At 43.2% G+C, this 18,787-nt stretch overlaps 1 protein-coding gene and 1 non-coding gene across 5 annotated transcripts in view; one reads left to right on the forward strand and one right to left on the reverse strand.

Annotated features, from left to right (window-relative positions):
* The first annotated feature begins 1,567 nt into the window (after positions 1-1,567).
* Positions 1,568-18,787, forward strand: part of IL1R1 (interleukin 1 receptor type 1) — an 82,913-nt gene continuing 65,693 nt past the window's right edge. The window contains exon 1 of one of the 4 annotated variants that reach the window (XR_009054658.1): positions 1,568-1,858. The gene's annotated coding sequence lies outside the window, so the exon portion shown is untranslated. The remainder of the gene's footprint in view (positions 1,859-18,787) is intronic. The other 3 variants (XR_009054657.1, XM_057741465.1, XM_057741470.1) reach the window with 3 other exon arrangements.
* Positions 2,548-2,632, reverse strand: LOC130857936 (small nucleolar RNA SNORD86). Its single transcript, XR_009054930.1, has one exon. It is a non-coding gene; the product is annotated as a small nucleolar RNA SNORD86 (small nucleolar RNA).

The following is an 18,787-nucleotide window of genomic DNA, read 5'->3' on the forward strand; positions in this document are numbered from 1 at the left end:
TGTTTCAGTGAGGTCATATTTTTACCAGTCCATTGATGCACCAAATGGCCTAGGTCTGGTGAATACTCACATGACAGGTAGGTTAAAAGTGTCATCAAAACCTCTACAGGAATGTTGCCTTAACCTCAAGACCATTCTGCTTATTCCTAATGGTGAAAGACCTGTCCACGGCTCAGGTGGAAACATTTGTTCTCTCAATTAAATCTCATTAGTCTACTAATTAATCACAGCTACTTGTAATTACCTAGCACAGGAAGGCATTCTGGAAGGCCTTCTGGAAAAACTAACGAGAAGGGTGAGGAAACTGTACTCTCCCCAAGTACATTCTTCCTGTTCCCAAATATTGAAAATAGCACTGGTCCCTGGAAAGACTCAAAGAGCAAGGCCAGGCTGGGCTCCACCCGGGCTCCACCTTGCCTGGCTGAGGGAATCTTGGGGAAAGTACTTACCTTTTCCATGCCTCAACTGCCTTCTCTGTAAAATGGGCTTAAATAATTTAAAGTTCCTAGAAAAACGCCTGACACATAATGAGTGACCATTCTCGCTGTCTCTGTTTTTATTATGGAGAAAAGACGAGGATTCAGAGCAGAGAGCATCACCCCAGGATGCAGTAGGGGGTAGGCGTGAGTGAACCGTGGTGAAGATCAGAAGGGCGGGGAGGCAGGAGAGGAGAGGGAGTGTTGTGCGTGTTGGGGCATCACATTCAAGAGGAGAAGGGAGATGGCAGGGTGGTGGCTGCAGAGCACTCGCCAGCACAGATTTGACTGTTGTCTTCTGGAGTCACTGGTGGCCCTTCCGGGTTGGTGCAGGGGGTTCTTTTAAAGGGCAGTGGGGACAAGACTGAAAGGTATGCGGAGGTAGCTGCCAGAGGGCCTTGGATGCCGGGGTAGAGCTTTGGCCATTTTGGTCCTTGTGCTGCAGACTTTGAGTAGGGCTCTGATAGGCGGGACCCCTGCTGTGTTGAGACCTTGAATCTGGATGTGGAACACAGGAGGGGCTGTGAGAGAGAAACAGAGGAGGGATTCGGCAGCACCTTCTCTTGTGGCTACGGCCCTGTCTCCCCAGATTCTCCCTGCCCTGCTGCATCTTGAACCCAGGGGTGACCACTGGGTCTCCTTGCCTCCAGAGTGCTGAGAAGAGATCCCTGCAGTGCCCCCAGGGCACATGGCAGGGGCAGTGGGCAAATTAGGAAGAGGCCCAGCATCTGAAATATGCAAAGATCTAAATGAAGGGTCCTGCAGCATCGCCAGGAGCTCACATCTGTGGATGGCGTTACAAGAAGGATCCAGAGCTTGGCAGAAGAGGGAGGAGGTGGAAGACCCCAGGCCTGACCTTGACTGGTGCAGACTTTGATGACAGGAACTGTGACAGACTGGACGTCTGTGGGCCAGCCTTGCCTGGGTTTACAGCTCAGTCATTTGAGAAGAGAGACACAGCCTGTGAACTGTTAGGAGTGAATGTTCAGTGGAGAGCATAGTATTTCGAAAGGGCTTGGCACGTTTTCTGAATGCTTCTGGCTGTCTGCCGGGCTCTGAGTTTCCTGTTCATAGTTCCCCACATGTGTCACAGCTGAGGATTAAAGTCCTAACAGGCATCACCAGAGCCCACTTTCTCCTTTCTCTCGGCCTCCTCACAGTTTGGTCTCCTGACAAGATATGAGACATCCCTCTCCTGTGCACGGACCAGACCCAAAGCTCATTGGAGAAAGAAAAGCACAATTAGCAGCTCCATCCAGGGCTGACTTTGAGATGCACTTTTGTTTTTAATAACCACCGTCAACTCAGCGGCCTCCAACCCTGGGAAAGAAACCCGTGGGGCCAGCCGTTCCCAAAGCCTCCAGCCATGAGGAAGGGAGACGGTAAGATGATTGATTTGCACTGTGGTTTTCGTTTCTGTATTTTTTTCCTCCTTTTCTCTTTGTTTACTTATACACTGATGAAGTATTTAGGAGGACAAGTGGAATCTGGTAAAAATGACAATGTCATGTTGTTTGTTGAAACAAAATTCGAAGGATTTCTTGGAGTTAAGTGGCTCTGTAGGCGTATTTAACCCTAAGTGTGTCTGTGAGCCCAAAAAATCACCTGTGATTACATATGTTTTATTCTATGGAAGATTCAGTATGAAATATGTGGGAGATATAATTTATTGACTATATACTACCCATAAGCCATCAATAGTTTTGTGGCTTTTGGTAAATCACGAGGTTTAAGTAAAGGATATCGTGAAGCCCTTTTAAAATGCTGTAGCTGATGTTAGAATGAAGACTTGTGACTTTCCTTTATGCTTCTACAGTTCTAGAAGGGCATAATCTGGGCCCGTGTTTGGCTGAAGGCCTTGCGTTACTGTAAACAGACATCACTGATTGCATTTAAAATAATAATATATTGTATTAGCAGCACTTGGGCATGCTTCCTTCCACAAGGGCTTACAATGGAAACTTAAAAGCTTGAGCATGTTTTTGTTGTTGTTGTTGTTGTTGTTGCTGCTGTTTGTTTGCTTTTATTTTTATTGGACTCTGGAAACTTGGTCCCTTTGCTGGCCCCATGGAGTTACTCAGACACCAGGACTGGCTATCACCCCTAGAGCCGAGGCCTATGTAAGTCAGGGAGCCTTGGTCAGCCATTAATGAATTAAGCATGCTTTTTCAGAGACTTTGCAAATGTTACACCTGGAGTTGTATGGGAAACTGTAGGCTCTCAGGGGATGGCCAACATTGCCTTGTATTTCTATTGGACACCCTTGACCTCCATACGTCCTATAATAGTGTCGTCATGTGAAAGAATAAGAAAATGGGACAGAATCTGAGATATTAAAGACAGGAAGGAAGAAAACAAAAATGAGGTTAACCATTCAATTCAATTCAACTTAAAACTCCCTCTTGCTCTTATGGCAGATGCGACTTTGCACTGTGGCTGTGAGGGTGTGAAGGGCTGGATGGTGGGAAGGACATTTCAAAAGGTGCGGCGAGGGACTAGCTGGTTTGATGAATCACTGTGTCTACCCACCGGCGACTGGAGGCCACCATGTGTGCTGGGAGGGTGGGGGGAAATCTGTGCTCACTGGAAATGTGTGGATAGTTGGGGAAAGGCAGGACACGTGCTGTGTGCAAGAGGTAGGGACACTTCTCGAGACGAATTTGATCTTCCTAATAGTGGTGATGAATTTTATTTTTATTTCTGTATTTACAAATGTATTTTTTTAGAGTTTCTTCAACATTTATTCCAATTTGGCTTTGTATTATTATACTTTTAATACTTTTTCACAGTCAAAAGTTCACTTATGTATTAGCATATTTTATTTTTAAAAAAATTTTTTGTTGGAGTATAGTTGATGTACATTTCTGCTGTACAGCAAAGTGAATCAGTTATACATAGGTATCCACTCTTTTTTAGATTCTTTTCCCATATGGGCCGTTATAGAGTATTAAGTACAGTTCCCTGTGCTTTACAGTAGGTTCTTATTATCAATTTTACATAGAGTGGTGTGTATATGTCAGTCTTAGTCTCCCAATTTATCCCTCCCCTCTTTGCCCCCTGGTAACCATAGGTTTGTTTTCTACATCTGTGACTCTACTTCTGTTTAGTAAATAAGTTCATTTGTACCTAACTATTTTTTTAGATTCCACATATAAGCAATGTCATATGATAAAGACGTATTTTTTACTGAAGTATAGTTGATTCACAAAGTTCAGGGGTACAGCAAAGTGATTCAATTATAGATAAAATATCTGTTCTTTTTAAGATTTTTTTTATTATTGATTATTATAAGATATTGAATATAGTTCCCTGTGCTATAAAATAGGTCTTTGTTGTTTATCTACTTTATATATAGTAATGTGTATACATTAGTCCCAAATTCCCAGTTCATCCCTCCCCCCTTTCCCCTTTGGTAGCCATAAATTTGTTTTCTATGTAAGTGAGTCTCTTTCTGTTTCATAAATAAGTTCCTTTGTATCATTTTTTAGATTCCACATGTCAGTGATATATGATATTTGTCTCTGTCTGACTTACTTCACATGGTGTGATAATCTCTAGGTCCATCCTTGTTGCTGCAAATGGCATTATTTCATTCTTTTTATGGCTGAGTAATATTCCATTGTATAAATATACCACATCATCTTTATCCATTCATCTGTTAGTGAGTAGTGATGAATTTTAAAAGATGGTTATGGCCTATATACTCAACATTCAGTTTTTAATCTTTAACGCACAAACCTTTTTGGGCACTGTTAACTTGCTGAGGAGAGAAACTCCACAGGTAAGGTCATGGAGTTGCTAAGATCTACTTCTAAAATATAACCTTTAAAAAGGTACACAGACAGCACATGCTCAAGGTCAAGAATAAAATAAAAAAAGAATACATAGAGATAAGTGAAAAAGATGAAACATAAAAACCTAACATTGTGAGATAAATACTGTTCGTATTTTGGTGGGGATGGTTTTCTCTGAACACACTTTCATTTTGGAAAAAGCATGCTTGGATTGTACATGCTGTTTTATCAGCTGCTCTTCCCTTTCAGCAATATGTTGTGAGCATCTTGCCGTGCTAATGAATTTCTTCCTACAAAAGCTTCTTAATTGCATTACGCAGATGATTTGTTAAATCATGTTGGTATACTTGATTTTTTTCTTTTCTATTATTAACATTCCCCAAACTATCATTCTTGTAGGGAAACTTATGCATCTCTTCCTGATTTTTTCCCTTGGAATAAATTCCCAGAGGTCAAAGGGCATGGGCGTGTCTGAAGCTCTTGATTCTGTTACTAAATTCATCTAGGAAAGTGCTCTTCATGTACACTCCCTCCAGCACTGTATGAACACCCTATTCTCACACTTTCACCAGCATTGGGTTTTGTACTTTTTTTTTTTTTTTAAGTGTACTCATCTGATAACTGGCAAAGAGTTATTTTGCTTAATTTACTTTAACGACACTTTTTGTGAAACCTTCCGGCTTCCCATTTTGCCCCTTTGGGTCCAGCTTCTTGTCTTTTTTTGGGTTACATTATCAAATCAGTCCTCTCTCACAGGAACTTGCCAACCTAATTTCTGAGGCCTTTGACCTCGTTTGATGTCTCTCAGAAAGTCCGCCCAGAGTGTGGGGGAGTCGAATGCTTTTGCTCTGACTCTTTACGGTTTGAACAACCGAGGGCAAACTTCAGTCTTTATGATTTTTATCTCCTTCTTCTCTATAAAATTTAGAGATAAGGACCAACTTTCTACCCCACCACATGATCGTACTGGGAACATAAAGAGAAGCGCTAGAGGAATGTTCTTTAAATAGAAATAAGGTAAAAATACCCAATGGTACGAGTACTATTGTTAATATGAGGTTTATTTATAGCCTTACCTTATACAGTATCTAGTTTTTGGAGAGCTGTGTGCTGACATTTTGACAAGGTCTTCTAATTGTAAACTTGGAAAGTTGTGTGTTACAGCATATTTCTTGGTTCTTAGAGTCAGTAGCACATGGACCTACTTTAGATTAAAAACGGGTTTTATTTTGTTTCTTATTTATCTCATCTGCACACGGGATAACATGCCATTCTTCTCATATCGCATTGTCACCATCCACTTGCTTTGCTCTGAGCCTCAGTGAGAGCCTCTGAAAGGCAGGGGCTAGTTTCATGCGTTTCTCTCTCCCCAGCGCCTGGTTTGGGGTCTGACACCCTGTAGGGGCTCCATAAACGTTTCTCTCATGAGTCAGCAGAAGGGAGCTAGGAACATTTCTACCCAACTCAGCAGGGAAATGAATATCCCCAAGGGAATGAAAGAGGGTTTAAAAATGGAGCTTTATTTGGGGCATGTTGATTGTTTTTTTGGTTAGTTTAGTGTGGTCTGGTTTCTGTTTCTATTGAGTAAAGCTTTAAAGCTCTTAATGGTTGTTAAGCAAATGAATACAAACCAGGGGTAGAACCAGGAAAACGGAGATCGCAGCTTTTGTAAGTGCAAGTCCCATGGAATTGGCATGAGTATGGAAAGCTTTACAGGGGGTCCAGAGTTTCACTCTGACCCTCAGCTCAGTGGTCGGCTGTTGAAATCGGGATCAGATGCACGTTTAGCAATGGTTTGAACCTGGTATTGGATAAGTAATGATGACGGCAAATGATTAATAGAGCCCATGTGGTTGTAAGTGCCCTGTGTATGAGGTAGTCCTTATTATTCTCTTACTTTGCAGATTAAGAAGACACAGTCTCAATTCTGGAGAAAATAAATGAATAAAACACAAACACATAGTTTGTGTGCTTTTGAATGGACAACACACAATTAAAAAGGCTTTAAGAAGGTTATTCAGGGAAGTCTTTCCCTCTTTCTCACCAATAGGTTGACAGTTTCTTCCACCTCTTTGACACTGTATTAGTCAGGGTTCTGTCTCTGAAGAACAAATAGGATACCGATATGTATGTAGATATATCAATATATAGGTACCGATATAGCTATAGCAATCTCCTATGGGTTATATATGTGTCTATCTATCTGTCTATCTAGGAAGAGACTTATTATAAGGTATGGATTGGCTCATGCTATGATGGAGGCTTGAGAAGTCCCAGGATCTGCTATCTATAAGCTGTAGACCTAGGAAAGCAGATGGTGTAGTTAGAAGGTGAGAGCCAGAGAGCAATGGTCCGGACCCCTCTCCAGTCTGAAGGCCTAAGAACCAGGAGTGCCAAGGGCAGGAGTAGGTTGACGTCCTAGCTCAAGTTGTCAGGCAGAGTTAATTCAACCTTCCTCTGCCTTTTTTGCTCTATTCAGGCCCCCAAAGGATTGGATGAAGCCCATCCACACCAGGGAGGGCCATTTGCTTTACTCAGTTCACAAGTTCAGGTGCTAGTCTCTTTCAGAAACACCCTCCCAGTCATCTGGGCATCCCACCACCCATTCCAGTTGACACACGAAATTAACCATCACACATGCCAACAATGTACACTCTTCTGTACCCGGTTCCAAATCTGCATCTAATGAGCTGCCTTTTAACCTTACGCTGACTTTTAAGTTGTTTGCAGTCTTTTGCTGTTACAACCAATGTTGCCTGCCATGAATAACAAACAGCCGTGCCTGTATCATTTTGCAGAGGTGCTAGCAAGCATATTTGTTGGCTGGATTCCTAGAAGTGGCGCTACTGGATTCAAGGGCGTGTGCATTTGTGATTTGATATGTATTTCAAAATTGTCCACTCACCTCCCCGTCAGGTTATAACAATTAACACCTCTGCCAGGAATGCTTGAGAGAATGTTTCCCCATGTGCCTGCCAACACAGTATACCAGCAAACTGTGGTTTCTTTTGTTTGTTTTGTTTTGTTTTTTAGCTTTGGTGATCCTTTTGGGGGAAAAGATTAACGCAGTGTGTTTTTGAATTTTTCATATATCATATCATAACTGAGACTTTATGACTGAGACTTTTTTAGATGATTTTTTTCTTGTTTTAAACATTTTTAGTAGAGTATAGTTGCTTTACAATGTTGTGTTAGTTTCAGGTGTACAGCAAAATGAATCAGTTATAGATATACTTATATCCACTCTTTTTTATATTCTATTCTCATATAGTTCATTACAGAGTATTGATAGAGTTTCCTGTGCTATACAGTAGGTCCTTTTTAGTTGTCTGTTTTATATATAGTATTCTGTGTATATCAGTCCCAATTTCCCAATTTATCCTCCCACCCCATCCCTGGTAATCATGTTTGTTTTCTACATCCATGATTCTACGTCTGTTTTGTAAATAAGTGCAATCGAAACACTTTTTTTTAAAAAAGATTCCACATATAAATGATATCATATGATATTTGTCTCTCTGTCTGACTTATTTCACTCAGTATGGCAATCTCTAGGTCCATCCGTGTTGCCGCAAATGGCATTATTTCATTCTTTTTTATGGCTGAGTCATATTCCATTGTTTGTATGTACCACGTTGTCTTTATCCATTCCTCTGTTGATGAGCATTTAGGTTGCTTCCATGTCCTGGCTATGGCAAATAGTGCTGCAATGACTATTGGGGTGCATACATCTTTTTGAATTAAGGTTTTCTCCACGTACATGCCCAGGAGTGGGATTGCTGGGTCATATGGTAGTTCTATTTAGACTTTATTGTTTAAGAGCAGTTTTAAGTTCACAGCAAAATTGAGGGGAAGGTACAGAGATTTCCCATATACGCCCTGCCCCTCACGTGGATAACCTGCTCCATTATCAACCCCCTCCCCAGAGGGGTACATTCGTTACAAATGGTGAACCTCACTGACGCACCATCACCCAAAGCCCATAGTTTACCTTGGGGTCCACTCGGTGTTGTGCATTCTGTGTTTTTAGGCAAATACAGAATGACATGTATCCATCATTATAGTCTCCTACAGAGTATTTTCACTGCCCTAAAAGTCCTCTGTGCTCTGCCTGTCCATCCCTCCTCCCACCCACCCCTGTCAACCACTGATCTTTTTACTGTCTCCATAGTTTCACCTCTTCAGAGTGTCATATGGTTGGAATCACACATTATGCAGCCTTTTCATATTGGCTTCTTTCACTTAAGATTATGCATTGAAGGTTTCTCCATGTCTCTTCATGGCTTGATAGTTCATTTCTCTTTAGCATATTCCATTGTCTGGATGGACGACAGTCGATTTATCCATTCACCTGCTGAATGGTATCTTGATTGCTTCCAAGTTGTGACAGTAATTAATAAAGCTTCTGTAAACATCCATGTGCAGGTTTTTGTGTGGATATAAGTTTTCAACTCTTTTGGGTAAATATCAAGCAGCGTGATTGCAGGATTGTATGGTAAGAGTATGTTTAGTTTTGTACGAAACTGTCAGACTGTCTTCCAAAGTGGCTGCACCTTTTTGCCTCCCCAACAGCAGTGACCGAAGGTTCCTGTCAGCTTTGTGGATTTTGGCCATTCTAATAGGTGTGTAGTAGCACCGAGATTGTTTTAAAACTGGCTGTGATCATAACGATTGGTTTTTGAGCCTTGTGGGTGTCCAGCCATGGGATGAGACAGTGGGGCAGGGCAGTCTGCCTACTGCTACTTTCAAGGGCCACACAGAGGGGCTGGGCAGTAGCACGAGCGGAGTGTGTGATTTGCATCGTGAAAGATACAGACAGCTGCTGAGATGGTGGCTAAGGGGCTGGGTCTACATCACCTGGTGATGCGGGGTGCTTGTTAGGAAGGGTGAGATCCGAGGCAGAGGGAACAGCAGCATTTGAGCCCTGTGGTGGGGCAGAAGGAGGTCTGTGCGTGGGGGCCGTGTGAGTGGGAGGGAGCTTGGAGATGGAGGTGGGGCCAGATCACGGTGGTGGAGACAGAGGTGGGGCCATGGTAAGGAGTGTGAGTTTTATTCTGGATTTCCCATTCGCAGTCTGGGGAGATGGTGCCAGTGTGTAGAGTCTTACCCCCCAGACCACGCGTGCTCGCCTGTGTGGTATTCGGGAGACCCAGTCCCTATGCCCAAGCACCAGGGGACGTTGTTGTATTTACTATAAGAGGTGGTGGCAGGGTGGACATTTCCACGGGGCTGGCACGCAGGACCCTGCTCTCTCTGGCCCAGCCCTGAATTCTTGGATGTGTGACAAGCGACAGGTGCTTTGCCAGAACATAGCCATGGAGACATTCCACAGAAACACACTCTAACTCTCCAGAACGAAACTTGGTGTACAAAGGGCGTTCTTGCTCATCGTATGCTCAGCTAAATTAACTGAGGGTTTTGAGAAATGGTTCTTGAGTGCCCTGTGGTGAGAGGAGGAGGAGGAGGAGAAGGAAGGGAAAACAGAGAGAGGAGGAAAGTGAGCAGCGGCTTACAGTCCAGTTTCGAGACAGACTCAAGTGTCTATGATCAAAAGGCAGGCAGGAGGGGGCAGTGAAGAGGTGCAGCCACTTCTGGTTCCAGATGAGAACTCGGGCCTTGCAGACCACCGCAGGGGCCTGCTTGGTGCTGGGAAGCCTGCAGGGGCTGGAGCTTCCTATACATCCTTCTCTGGAGGTGCAGGTAGGGTGTTCATTCTGTCTTTAGAGGTGAAGAATCAAGAGCTTTCCTCAAGGCCACGGGGTGGGCTAAGGGTGGGGCTGAGACTGGCCCCTGACTCTGAGCTATCTGGGCGCCCAAATGGGGCAAAATTCCTCAGACTCATCAACGGAGAAGGTCTGGAGAAGAGGCTGTCTCTCTACCCCACATCCTCTTTCACTCTGGCCCCTCTGGTTCTATTATTATGGGGCTGCTTGGCTTCCAAGCCTGTAGCATTGGCAGGGGCCTGCAGAAGGGCTGGACCACACCCTCAGGTGCCTGATGATAGGGCTCTAAGCCCAGAGATGCCTCCATCTTGTGAAGAAACCTAGGGGACAGAGGCCAAATATTGTTGGTCAGGCTCTCAGGCCCCTCTCTAGGGCACAAATGCTCATTTGTGGCCAGAGCAGAGTGGGGATTAGAACGCACGTGTGTGTGTGTGTGTGTGTGTCTAGGTGATGTGTCTGGGATGAAGGCTTCGGGAACTGCCAGCCCAGAAGATGTGTTCGAGCATGCGGGTTTTCATGGAGATAGGACCACCTGGGCTGGAAGTGTGATGGCTGGGACATCAGTTAACACCTCAGGGAGCTTTGCCTCCTGTTCCAGGGAGAAGAGGGCAGGGTTTGCTCCTGAGGAGAAGGGACTCCACAGGTGAGTTCCAGGTGCTCAACCCAGACAGAGTGGCCCAAACCAACCCAACATGGGGTGGGTTTGGGACTTGTCTAGAGAGAACAATAAAGAGGTAAAGGAGGCTGAAGGAATACTTACAAAGGAAGAGTCCAGAAATATACTTATAAAACTTGAACTGTATCTGTGCTAATCATAATTGAAATAAATATTTTAGGATTCATGGAGTTTTTAGGTTCTTGGATTTCCAATATCTGTGTTCAATCTGCCCATGACAGTGACTAAAATTTCAGTGAGAACATTAGCAAGTTTGATGTCTGAAGGCTTCAGACATTCACTGAATCAATGAAGAAATGAATGATGACATGCCTGTAGAACTAGGTGCTGGTGTGATTGTGTCTTTTGTGGAGGTTTGCGTTTTTTATCATTTGAGGGGAAATTATTAGAAGTGGACACACGTATACATTATCCTCTGTCTTTTTTCTAAAGATGCTGAACCTCTTGACAATGGCTGAGGTAAGCAGTGTTGCTTTTTTGACTGTATCCACTCAGTCACTTATGCCAACAATATATTCCAACATGGCTGCAAAACCCACACATTCCACAGCCATGAGTATGACCTCAATGACTGATGTGGTTTCCCTCATTCTATTCCTGGACTTAGTGAGAGGGTAGAACTTGACTGGAAATCATGGGACGACTTTCCTCAGACCTTTTATTACCTGGATTCCACTGGCAGACCCTTTGATCTCTTTGCTCTGGGCGGATTTGCTGCCGTCCTATCCCGGAGGGGCCAGCAGGGCTCTGCCTCCAGCTCCTGAATGACCAGGCTCAGCTGTCATCCAGCTCCTCTCGGCCACATCTGAGTGCTTTACAGGCATTACCTGTGCTCCGTACACAGGCTTTCCTGTTTTCAATGTGTCCCGAAGGAAGTTGGGGTGCAGAGCTAGCAGAGATGGCCGGGCACCATCTCCAGATGGTGGCAGATGAATGACAGAGTCCGGATTTGTACCTGGGTCAGTTGGGCCCCCAAACCTCTTCATGTATCATTGTGCTGAAATGATAACGGGATCCAAAGAAGGGAGATGCCAGTTGATGAACAGTTCTTTTTGAGGTGTATTATATTTGAACTCATATTTGTATGCGTGCTGAAGCTTTCAGAGTTCGTTCATATGAGGAACACGATTAAGGCTCCCTTCTACCATTTCTGATGGGAATTTATCATCCAAGCTGGCACACGTTACCATGTGCAAAGATTATTTTCTAGCCTTGGAAATGATCTGTAGATAATATTTAAGCTAAAACCAATATAATACATATAATAAAGTAAAAATTCAGCTATAATAGGAACTCAACAGATATTTCTCTGGAAGGATTAAACATGCCCTGCCTGAAAGAGGTGGGAGAAACCTGATTTCACAAATTGTGTTATCTATCTGTTAATGAATAATCTGTACATCAATAAGATAACAGATAACAAATGTTAATGAGTATGTGGAGAGAAGAGAACCCTTGTGCACTGTTGGTGGGAATGTAAATTGCTGTAGCCACTTTGGAAAACAGCATGGAGGTTCCTCAAAAAGTTAAAAACAGAACTACCATATGATCCAGCAATGCCACTTCTGGGTATATATTCAAAGGAAATGAAATCAGTATCTCAAAGATACTGCTTTGAGTATCTTCCATGCTCACTGCAGCGTTATTTATAATAGCCAAGATATGGAAACAGTCTAAGTGTTTGTCAACAGATGAATGGATAAAGATGTGGTATATACTGGACGTACAATAGAATATTATTCGGCCATGAGAAAGGAAATCCTGCCTTTTGCAAGAACATGGATGAAGCTTCAGGGTATTAAGCTAAGTGAGATAAACCAGACAGAGAAAGACAAGTACTATACGATATCACTTACATGTGGAATAAAAAATGAAAAGCTGAACTCAGAGAAACAGACAGTGAAGTGGTGTTTGCAGGGGCTGGGGAGTGAGAGAAATGGGGTCAAAACTTGTTATATATGTTTTCCATTTATAAGCTTAACAAACTTCTAGTTATAAGATGAGCAAGTTTGGGGATCAAATGTGCCGCATGGTGACTGTAGCTAATATATTGTACTACATACTTGAAAGTCGCTAAGAGAGTGGATCTTAAATGTTCTGACCACAAAAAAAGAAGTGGTAGTCTGTGATGGGATGGAGGTGTTAGCTAACACTATGGTGGTCATATCTGGCAGTATAAAAATGTATCAAATCAACACGCTGTCCACTTTACTTACACAATGTTGTATGTCAATTATATTTCAATGAAGCTGGGAAACAAACAAAATAATAACTTGTTAAACTGCATGCAAAAAATCACAGCATTTCTTTCCTGGAGAGAAAATATATGATTCTAGTCAGGGGTGATAGAATGGGTACTTTGACTTCTTGATTTAAAAAAATCTCATGTGATACTTGCCATGACAACCTTTTTTGAACAAATTTCCCTCAAGGTTTAATCACTTATCTAGATTAACACAGTGGGTTACTGAGCTGACTCATAAGGAGACAGAGAGGTTACATTTTTGCTACTGTGATAATGTGGGAAATTACACCCCACGTCCCTCACCACGCCTGACTATTTCTCATCAGCCTCGAACTCTGAGATTTATTTAACTGCAAGATTAGAGTTCTCAATTTTCTTTCCCAGTTGAAATGTTTAAGAAATGTAGGTAATGTGACATCGTATATAAAAACTAGGTTCATAGGAAAGAGAGAAAAGCTGAGGGTGGGGCAGAGGAGGGGTGGTGGAGACAGACACTTCCTTTAGTCTGGAACTGATGTCTGGATCATGAATTATTGCTTTAGGGAAAACTGCTGTGTGTGAATAAACCCCCGAAGCTGGACTGTCTTCCTCTGCCTGGACCTTGTCTGCCCAGTCAGTGTATAAAATGGTGTTGCTACATTAGGGGACCCACTCAGCTACATACAGGTAGAACAAACCTATGTGGAATATGATCACCCTCTATGATCTATGTCAGCGTTTGTCCATCTTGATTGCATGTTGGAGTCACCTGGGGAGCCTTAAGAACTACAGGTACCTGGGCCCCACCCCCAGAGGTTCTGATGGCATAGGTCTGAGATGCAGCCTGGGGAAAGGGATTTTTTTAAAAACCCAGATGCAGCTGGTATAATGCAGGCTGAGAACCACTGACCCGGGAAATAAACAGCCATAATTTCCGTAAATTGCCTAAGTCAACAAGAAGCTGGCTAGAGCAAAGCTGTCCTGAATGATTGCCAAATCCCTTTACTGGGGGAATTTAAGTCCATTTCCCAGAAAACTTTGTCCCTGAACGTGATCACAGGCTCTTTGTGTTGTCTGTGTGGTTTGAATTTTTTAAGGGATGGTAGGGGTAAGTAGTGTAAATGGAGCTGCTTTCATTTATTTGGCAAAGATCTAAACGTCTGCTCTGCTCAGGCCTTGGCCAGTCAGGGAAAGAGCTTACCTCTCAGCATCTGATGAATCTCAGGGAGAGAAGAACTCAGCCATACAGATTTTGGGGTGCTGGGGCCACCAGGGAGAAGGAGGTAAAGCTAAGGGCTCAGAGGAGGTGTAGATAGTCACCTGTTTCCCCTGGTTGGAGGGGTGAGAAAACCCTAGAACACCCTCTAAAAGGAGCGTACAGTATTGAGGATGGGCCTGGAAGGAGGAGGAGGAAGTCCTGAGCTTGAGGAGGAAGAAGGGTGACATTCTGGGCAGAAGGAACGAGGGAGCAATGGGGAAACTGGCAGGTCTGATTTTGTCTGATATTGTAGTAATGTGGGAAATTACACCCCACATCACTCACCACACTTGAATATGTCTCACGAACCTCGTATTCTGAGGTTTGAGTGCAAGGTCAGAGTTCTCAATTTTCCTTCCCAGTTGAAAAGTTTCAGAAATTTACTAAGACTGATTTTGAATTATCTCAGAGATAGGACAGATTGGTGGTTACCAGAGGCAGGGGGTGGGGAGGGATGAAATGGTTGAAGGGGTCAAAATGTACAAAGCGCCACTTATAAAATACATAAGTCCTGGGAAGTGATGTACAGTGTGATGACCATAGTTAAGAATATCTTCTTGTATATTTGAAAGTTGCTAAGAGATCTTACACATACTTATCACAGGAAAAGACATTTGTAACTGCGGGTAGGTTGGTTGTTCACTAGACTTATTGTGATCATTTTGAAATATACACAAATATTCAATCATTATGTGGTACCCCTGAAAGTAGACTGGTTTGTGATTTGACCTCAGCCGAGAAAAGCATCAAGGCGAGGAGGAGACCTTGTCAGAAAGATGGAGTTGAAGGAGGCAAGGTGGGTCTGGAATGAGAGCCCGTGGTCTGGGCTTCATCCAGGGGAGTGGGAGCCCTGTGGGGGTGGGTTCTGACTGCCAAAGCCTAAGCAAAGGGCAAGTAGGGGCTTGCCTAGCACTATTTATCCAGCTCACCTGTGTGCTTTAGAAGAAAAGTCTGCGTTGGTCTAACCATCTCATTTGACAAAGTGGGAAAAACACGCATGTAGGTTCCACACGTCAGTTTTGCATCCGCAAGGTGGGTGGGTGATTGCATTAGGGTGGTTCCCACTTTTCCTGGTTGCTGCCTTATTCATCTCTCCTTTTCTCTAGCTTTGAGCACTTCATTTATTCTTTCCCCAGTCCTCCTTCTGAGGGAGATACTGAAGAGCCTCCCACGTATATATCTTGCCATTTCCAGTGGTGACAGAGAAACTCTGAGTATAAAAAGATTCTCTGATCATTAAGAGCTTTGAAGGTTCTCACGGTATTTACTTCGTTTTTACCCACATTGGCACTTAAGTAATACGGTAACTGCTTGTTTAAAAATTCTTTCCACAATACAATAATAACATTGAAAGGTCAGCCAGGTTTCGGCACAAATGGCCAACATTCTTATGTCAAAGATGTTTCTGGATTAATTTTATTGCTTCTAAATGTTCTTCAGTGTTTTTTGAGAATTTTATTTATAGGAAAGTGCTGCTAGTGATTCCGTCTAAAAGGGGAGGAGAGAGAGAGAGCGATTTCCCTATAACTGAAATAGCTCTAAGTCCGATTTTGAATTATCTCAGAGGTAGAACAGATTGGTGGCTACCAGAGGCAGGGGGTGGGAAGGGGCGAAACGGGTGAAGGGGTCAAAATGTACAAAGTTCCAGTTATAAAATAAACAAGTCCCAGGATATCATATACAACATGGTAACCATAGTTAAGAATATTGTCTTGTATATTTGAAAGTTGCTAAGAGATCTTACACATTCTATCACAGGAAAAGACATTTGTAACTGCGGGTGGGATGGTTGTTCACCAGACTGATTGTGATCATTTCAAAATATATACAAATATTCAATCACTATGTTGTACACCTGAATCTAATATAACATGTCAATCACATTTCAATTTAAGATGTATTTATTTGCATTGTGTTGGACACAGAGGATCTCTCCCCTCCTCCCCCAACACACACACACACACACACACACGCACACAGGAGGATGTTCATTGTCCTGAAAACTCTTGGGTTCACTTTTTTTCCCACTGGAAGAAAAGGGTGAAATCACATTAGCAGACTTTCTATGCTTGGTCCTAGGTTTTCTATATGACAAGGCTAACATTTTTCTAGATAAAATTTGTGTATCTATGGTTTTTCAGTTCCGCTTCTTACTGTTCTCACATTAATTCATAATCCCATTGCAATATGTGTTTGACCTTGTTTGAAAAAATCTGATCATAAAGGAGAAAGGAAAAAAAAATCACTTTTTAAAGGCTTATTTGTGCATGAATCTTATCTCCTGACGTTGTCATGTATCTAAAATACTGAAAGGTCTTAATTTTACATATTGGGCAGTGTTGTCTCATATCTGCAGCTTTTCTCATCAAACCACAGGTCCAGTTTTGGACTGGGAAGGCATCCTTACTCCATGCTTGAAATCGTAACACCTTCCCTACCTATCTTTGGGAACCAAAAATAACAGCACAAAGCACCAACTATGTGCCCACTACAGCAATGAGCACTTTACCTGTATGTTCACCATCTTGGCCGGGGGGCTCTGGTTTCCCCACATGACAGATGGGGAACTGAGGCTGACGAAGCATAATTGGCATTCCATCGGTAGAGCTGGAGGCACCTTGAGCCTCTCCTGTCTATGATTTAATGCTGCTCATGGCATTCTCAGCACATACATAGTGACGCCCCCACCACGCACACTTATGGCACCCCAGCGCATATGTTAATCGCATCCTCAGCACATACATTAGTGGCATCCCCAGCACACGTTTGTGGCTTAGCTCTCCTGGTGACATCACAAAGTAAAGTGCCTGTGTATGTTACTGTTAATTACCTCCAACTTCTCAGATCTTTAAACAGCGGCCAGCGTTTCATTTCAGTCACTTCTACGCTCACAGAACCATCTTTGAGTATCCTAACTATCTTCTGGCATGTTCCCCGCTTCTTTCTTTGTTTAGGTGAATCTCACCTTGTTCCAAAAAGGACTTGAGGCAGCTTGTTGCTTGTTTAAATGTTTGTCCCAGTCTGTAGGGCCCCTTGGGGATGTGTGATACAGGTTTCTCAGAAAGAGCGCTTGTGTGTGGGAGACACTGCTGGGCAGAAAACATTTACTCTGAGCACTTGAGTTTCAAGAGTTACTCTCATTTATTCAGACCTTGAAAAAGTGCTAAAACTGCTACCTCCTGGGAGTTTTTCATCACAATCATGATAAAGAACGTGTTTGGAAAGTATCATGAAAAGAAACACATATATATATGTGTGTATATATACATACACACACACACACACACACACACACACACACACACACAATTCTTTTACAGTTGCTCAAAATAAGTATGCAGCTCAGCCAGCACCAAAGAACATTTGTCAGAGGGTGATGGTAAAAGCTGTAACTTCGTGCCATAGGTAGATTGGAATTTTCTTTCAATAATTCAAGCATACCTAGTTAAAACGTAAGCTCCTTATTGCACTTCAAAGATATGCCTTTGACCACAGAGGGTTTTTCCTCTCAAGACACTTTGTGCTGTCGTGCAAAGCTGGGATATTCACTATGGAAACCAAATTGCACTTCCTTTGATCCGCTAAAAGTTAGAAAACAAATTTCGCTCTGTCGGCAGGTTATTGTTTTAAATTTCACTGCATCAGACTAACTTCTGGAAAGGAAACCCCGATGACACAGTTGCATGATGTGATTGTAACATATACTGAAGCACCAGGTATTGAGAGAGACATGGGTACACGTGGTGCCAGGTGGCTCTCTCAGCCCTGCAAGGACAGAGTCTAGAGCATCTTAAAGAAATTACATAACGAGAGCAGACCCTGAGCTCTTGATTGTAGACAACTTTCGTGGTCATAAATTGCTCCTCAGAGCCTGTAGGGGCACCTGCAGGAACTCGGGACTCCCAGGGGTTGTCCTGAGGTAGCTCAGTAGGGACCCCCTCCCTCCGCCCAGGTCTCAAGGCTTTCGTTTTGTTCAGCACCTCCGTGCGGTCACCTTTCACCTGCCTGGTTGTCCTCACCAGCCTGCATCTCTGTCCTGGGGTCTTTTACATGAAGACATTTTAGCCCGGATAGTTGGATGTGTGTGTTGTGTGAGCATGTGTGTTGTGTGTGTCACGTGTGTGTTGTGTGTACGTGTATATTGTATACTGTGACTATTTTGTATATGTTGTGTGAGTGTGTGTTTTTTGTGCGTTGTGTGCATACGGTATGTTGTGTGACTGTCTTCTGTGTGTGTTGTGTGAGGGTGTATTATTTGTGTGTTGTGTTTGTTGTATGTGTATATGTTGTGTGTTATGCTTGTTGGGTGTGTGGTGTGAATGTGTGGCTGTTTGTGGTGTGCATGTTTTGTGTTTGCGCTGTGTGAATGTGTGTGTGAGTGACTATTCTGTGTGGTGTGCGGTGTGAGTGCAGGTTGTTTGTTGCGTGTGTTTTCTGTGTGGGTTGTGTGTGCTTTGTGAATGTCTTATGTGTTGTGTGTGTGAGTGTGTTGTGTGAGTATGCAGTGCCTGGCACACATTTCACTGGGTGTTTGGTAAACATTTGTTAAATGAAGGAAAGGACACAGTTTCAGCCCCGTGAAGCCCGTGGTGCATGCTCACAGGCTGGGCTGTCAGGTCCTCGAGGACACAGCCTG

The sequence above is a fragment of the Hippopotamus amphibius genome, chromosome 7 (assembly GCF_030028045.1).
Source record: "Hippopotamus amphibius kiboko isolate mHipAmp2 chromosome 7, mHipAmp2.hap2, whole genome shotgun sequence".
Lineage (NCBI taxonomy): Eukaryota > Metazoa > Chordata > Mammalia > Artiodactyla > Hippopotamidae > Hippopotamus > Hippopotamus amphibius.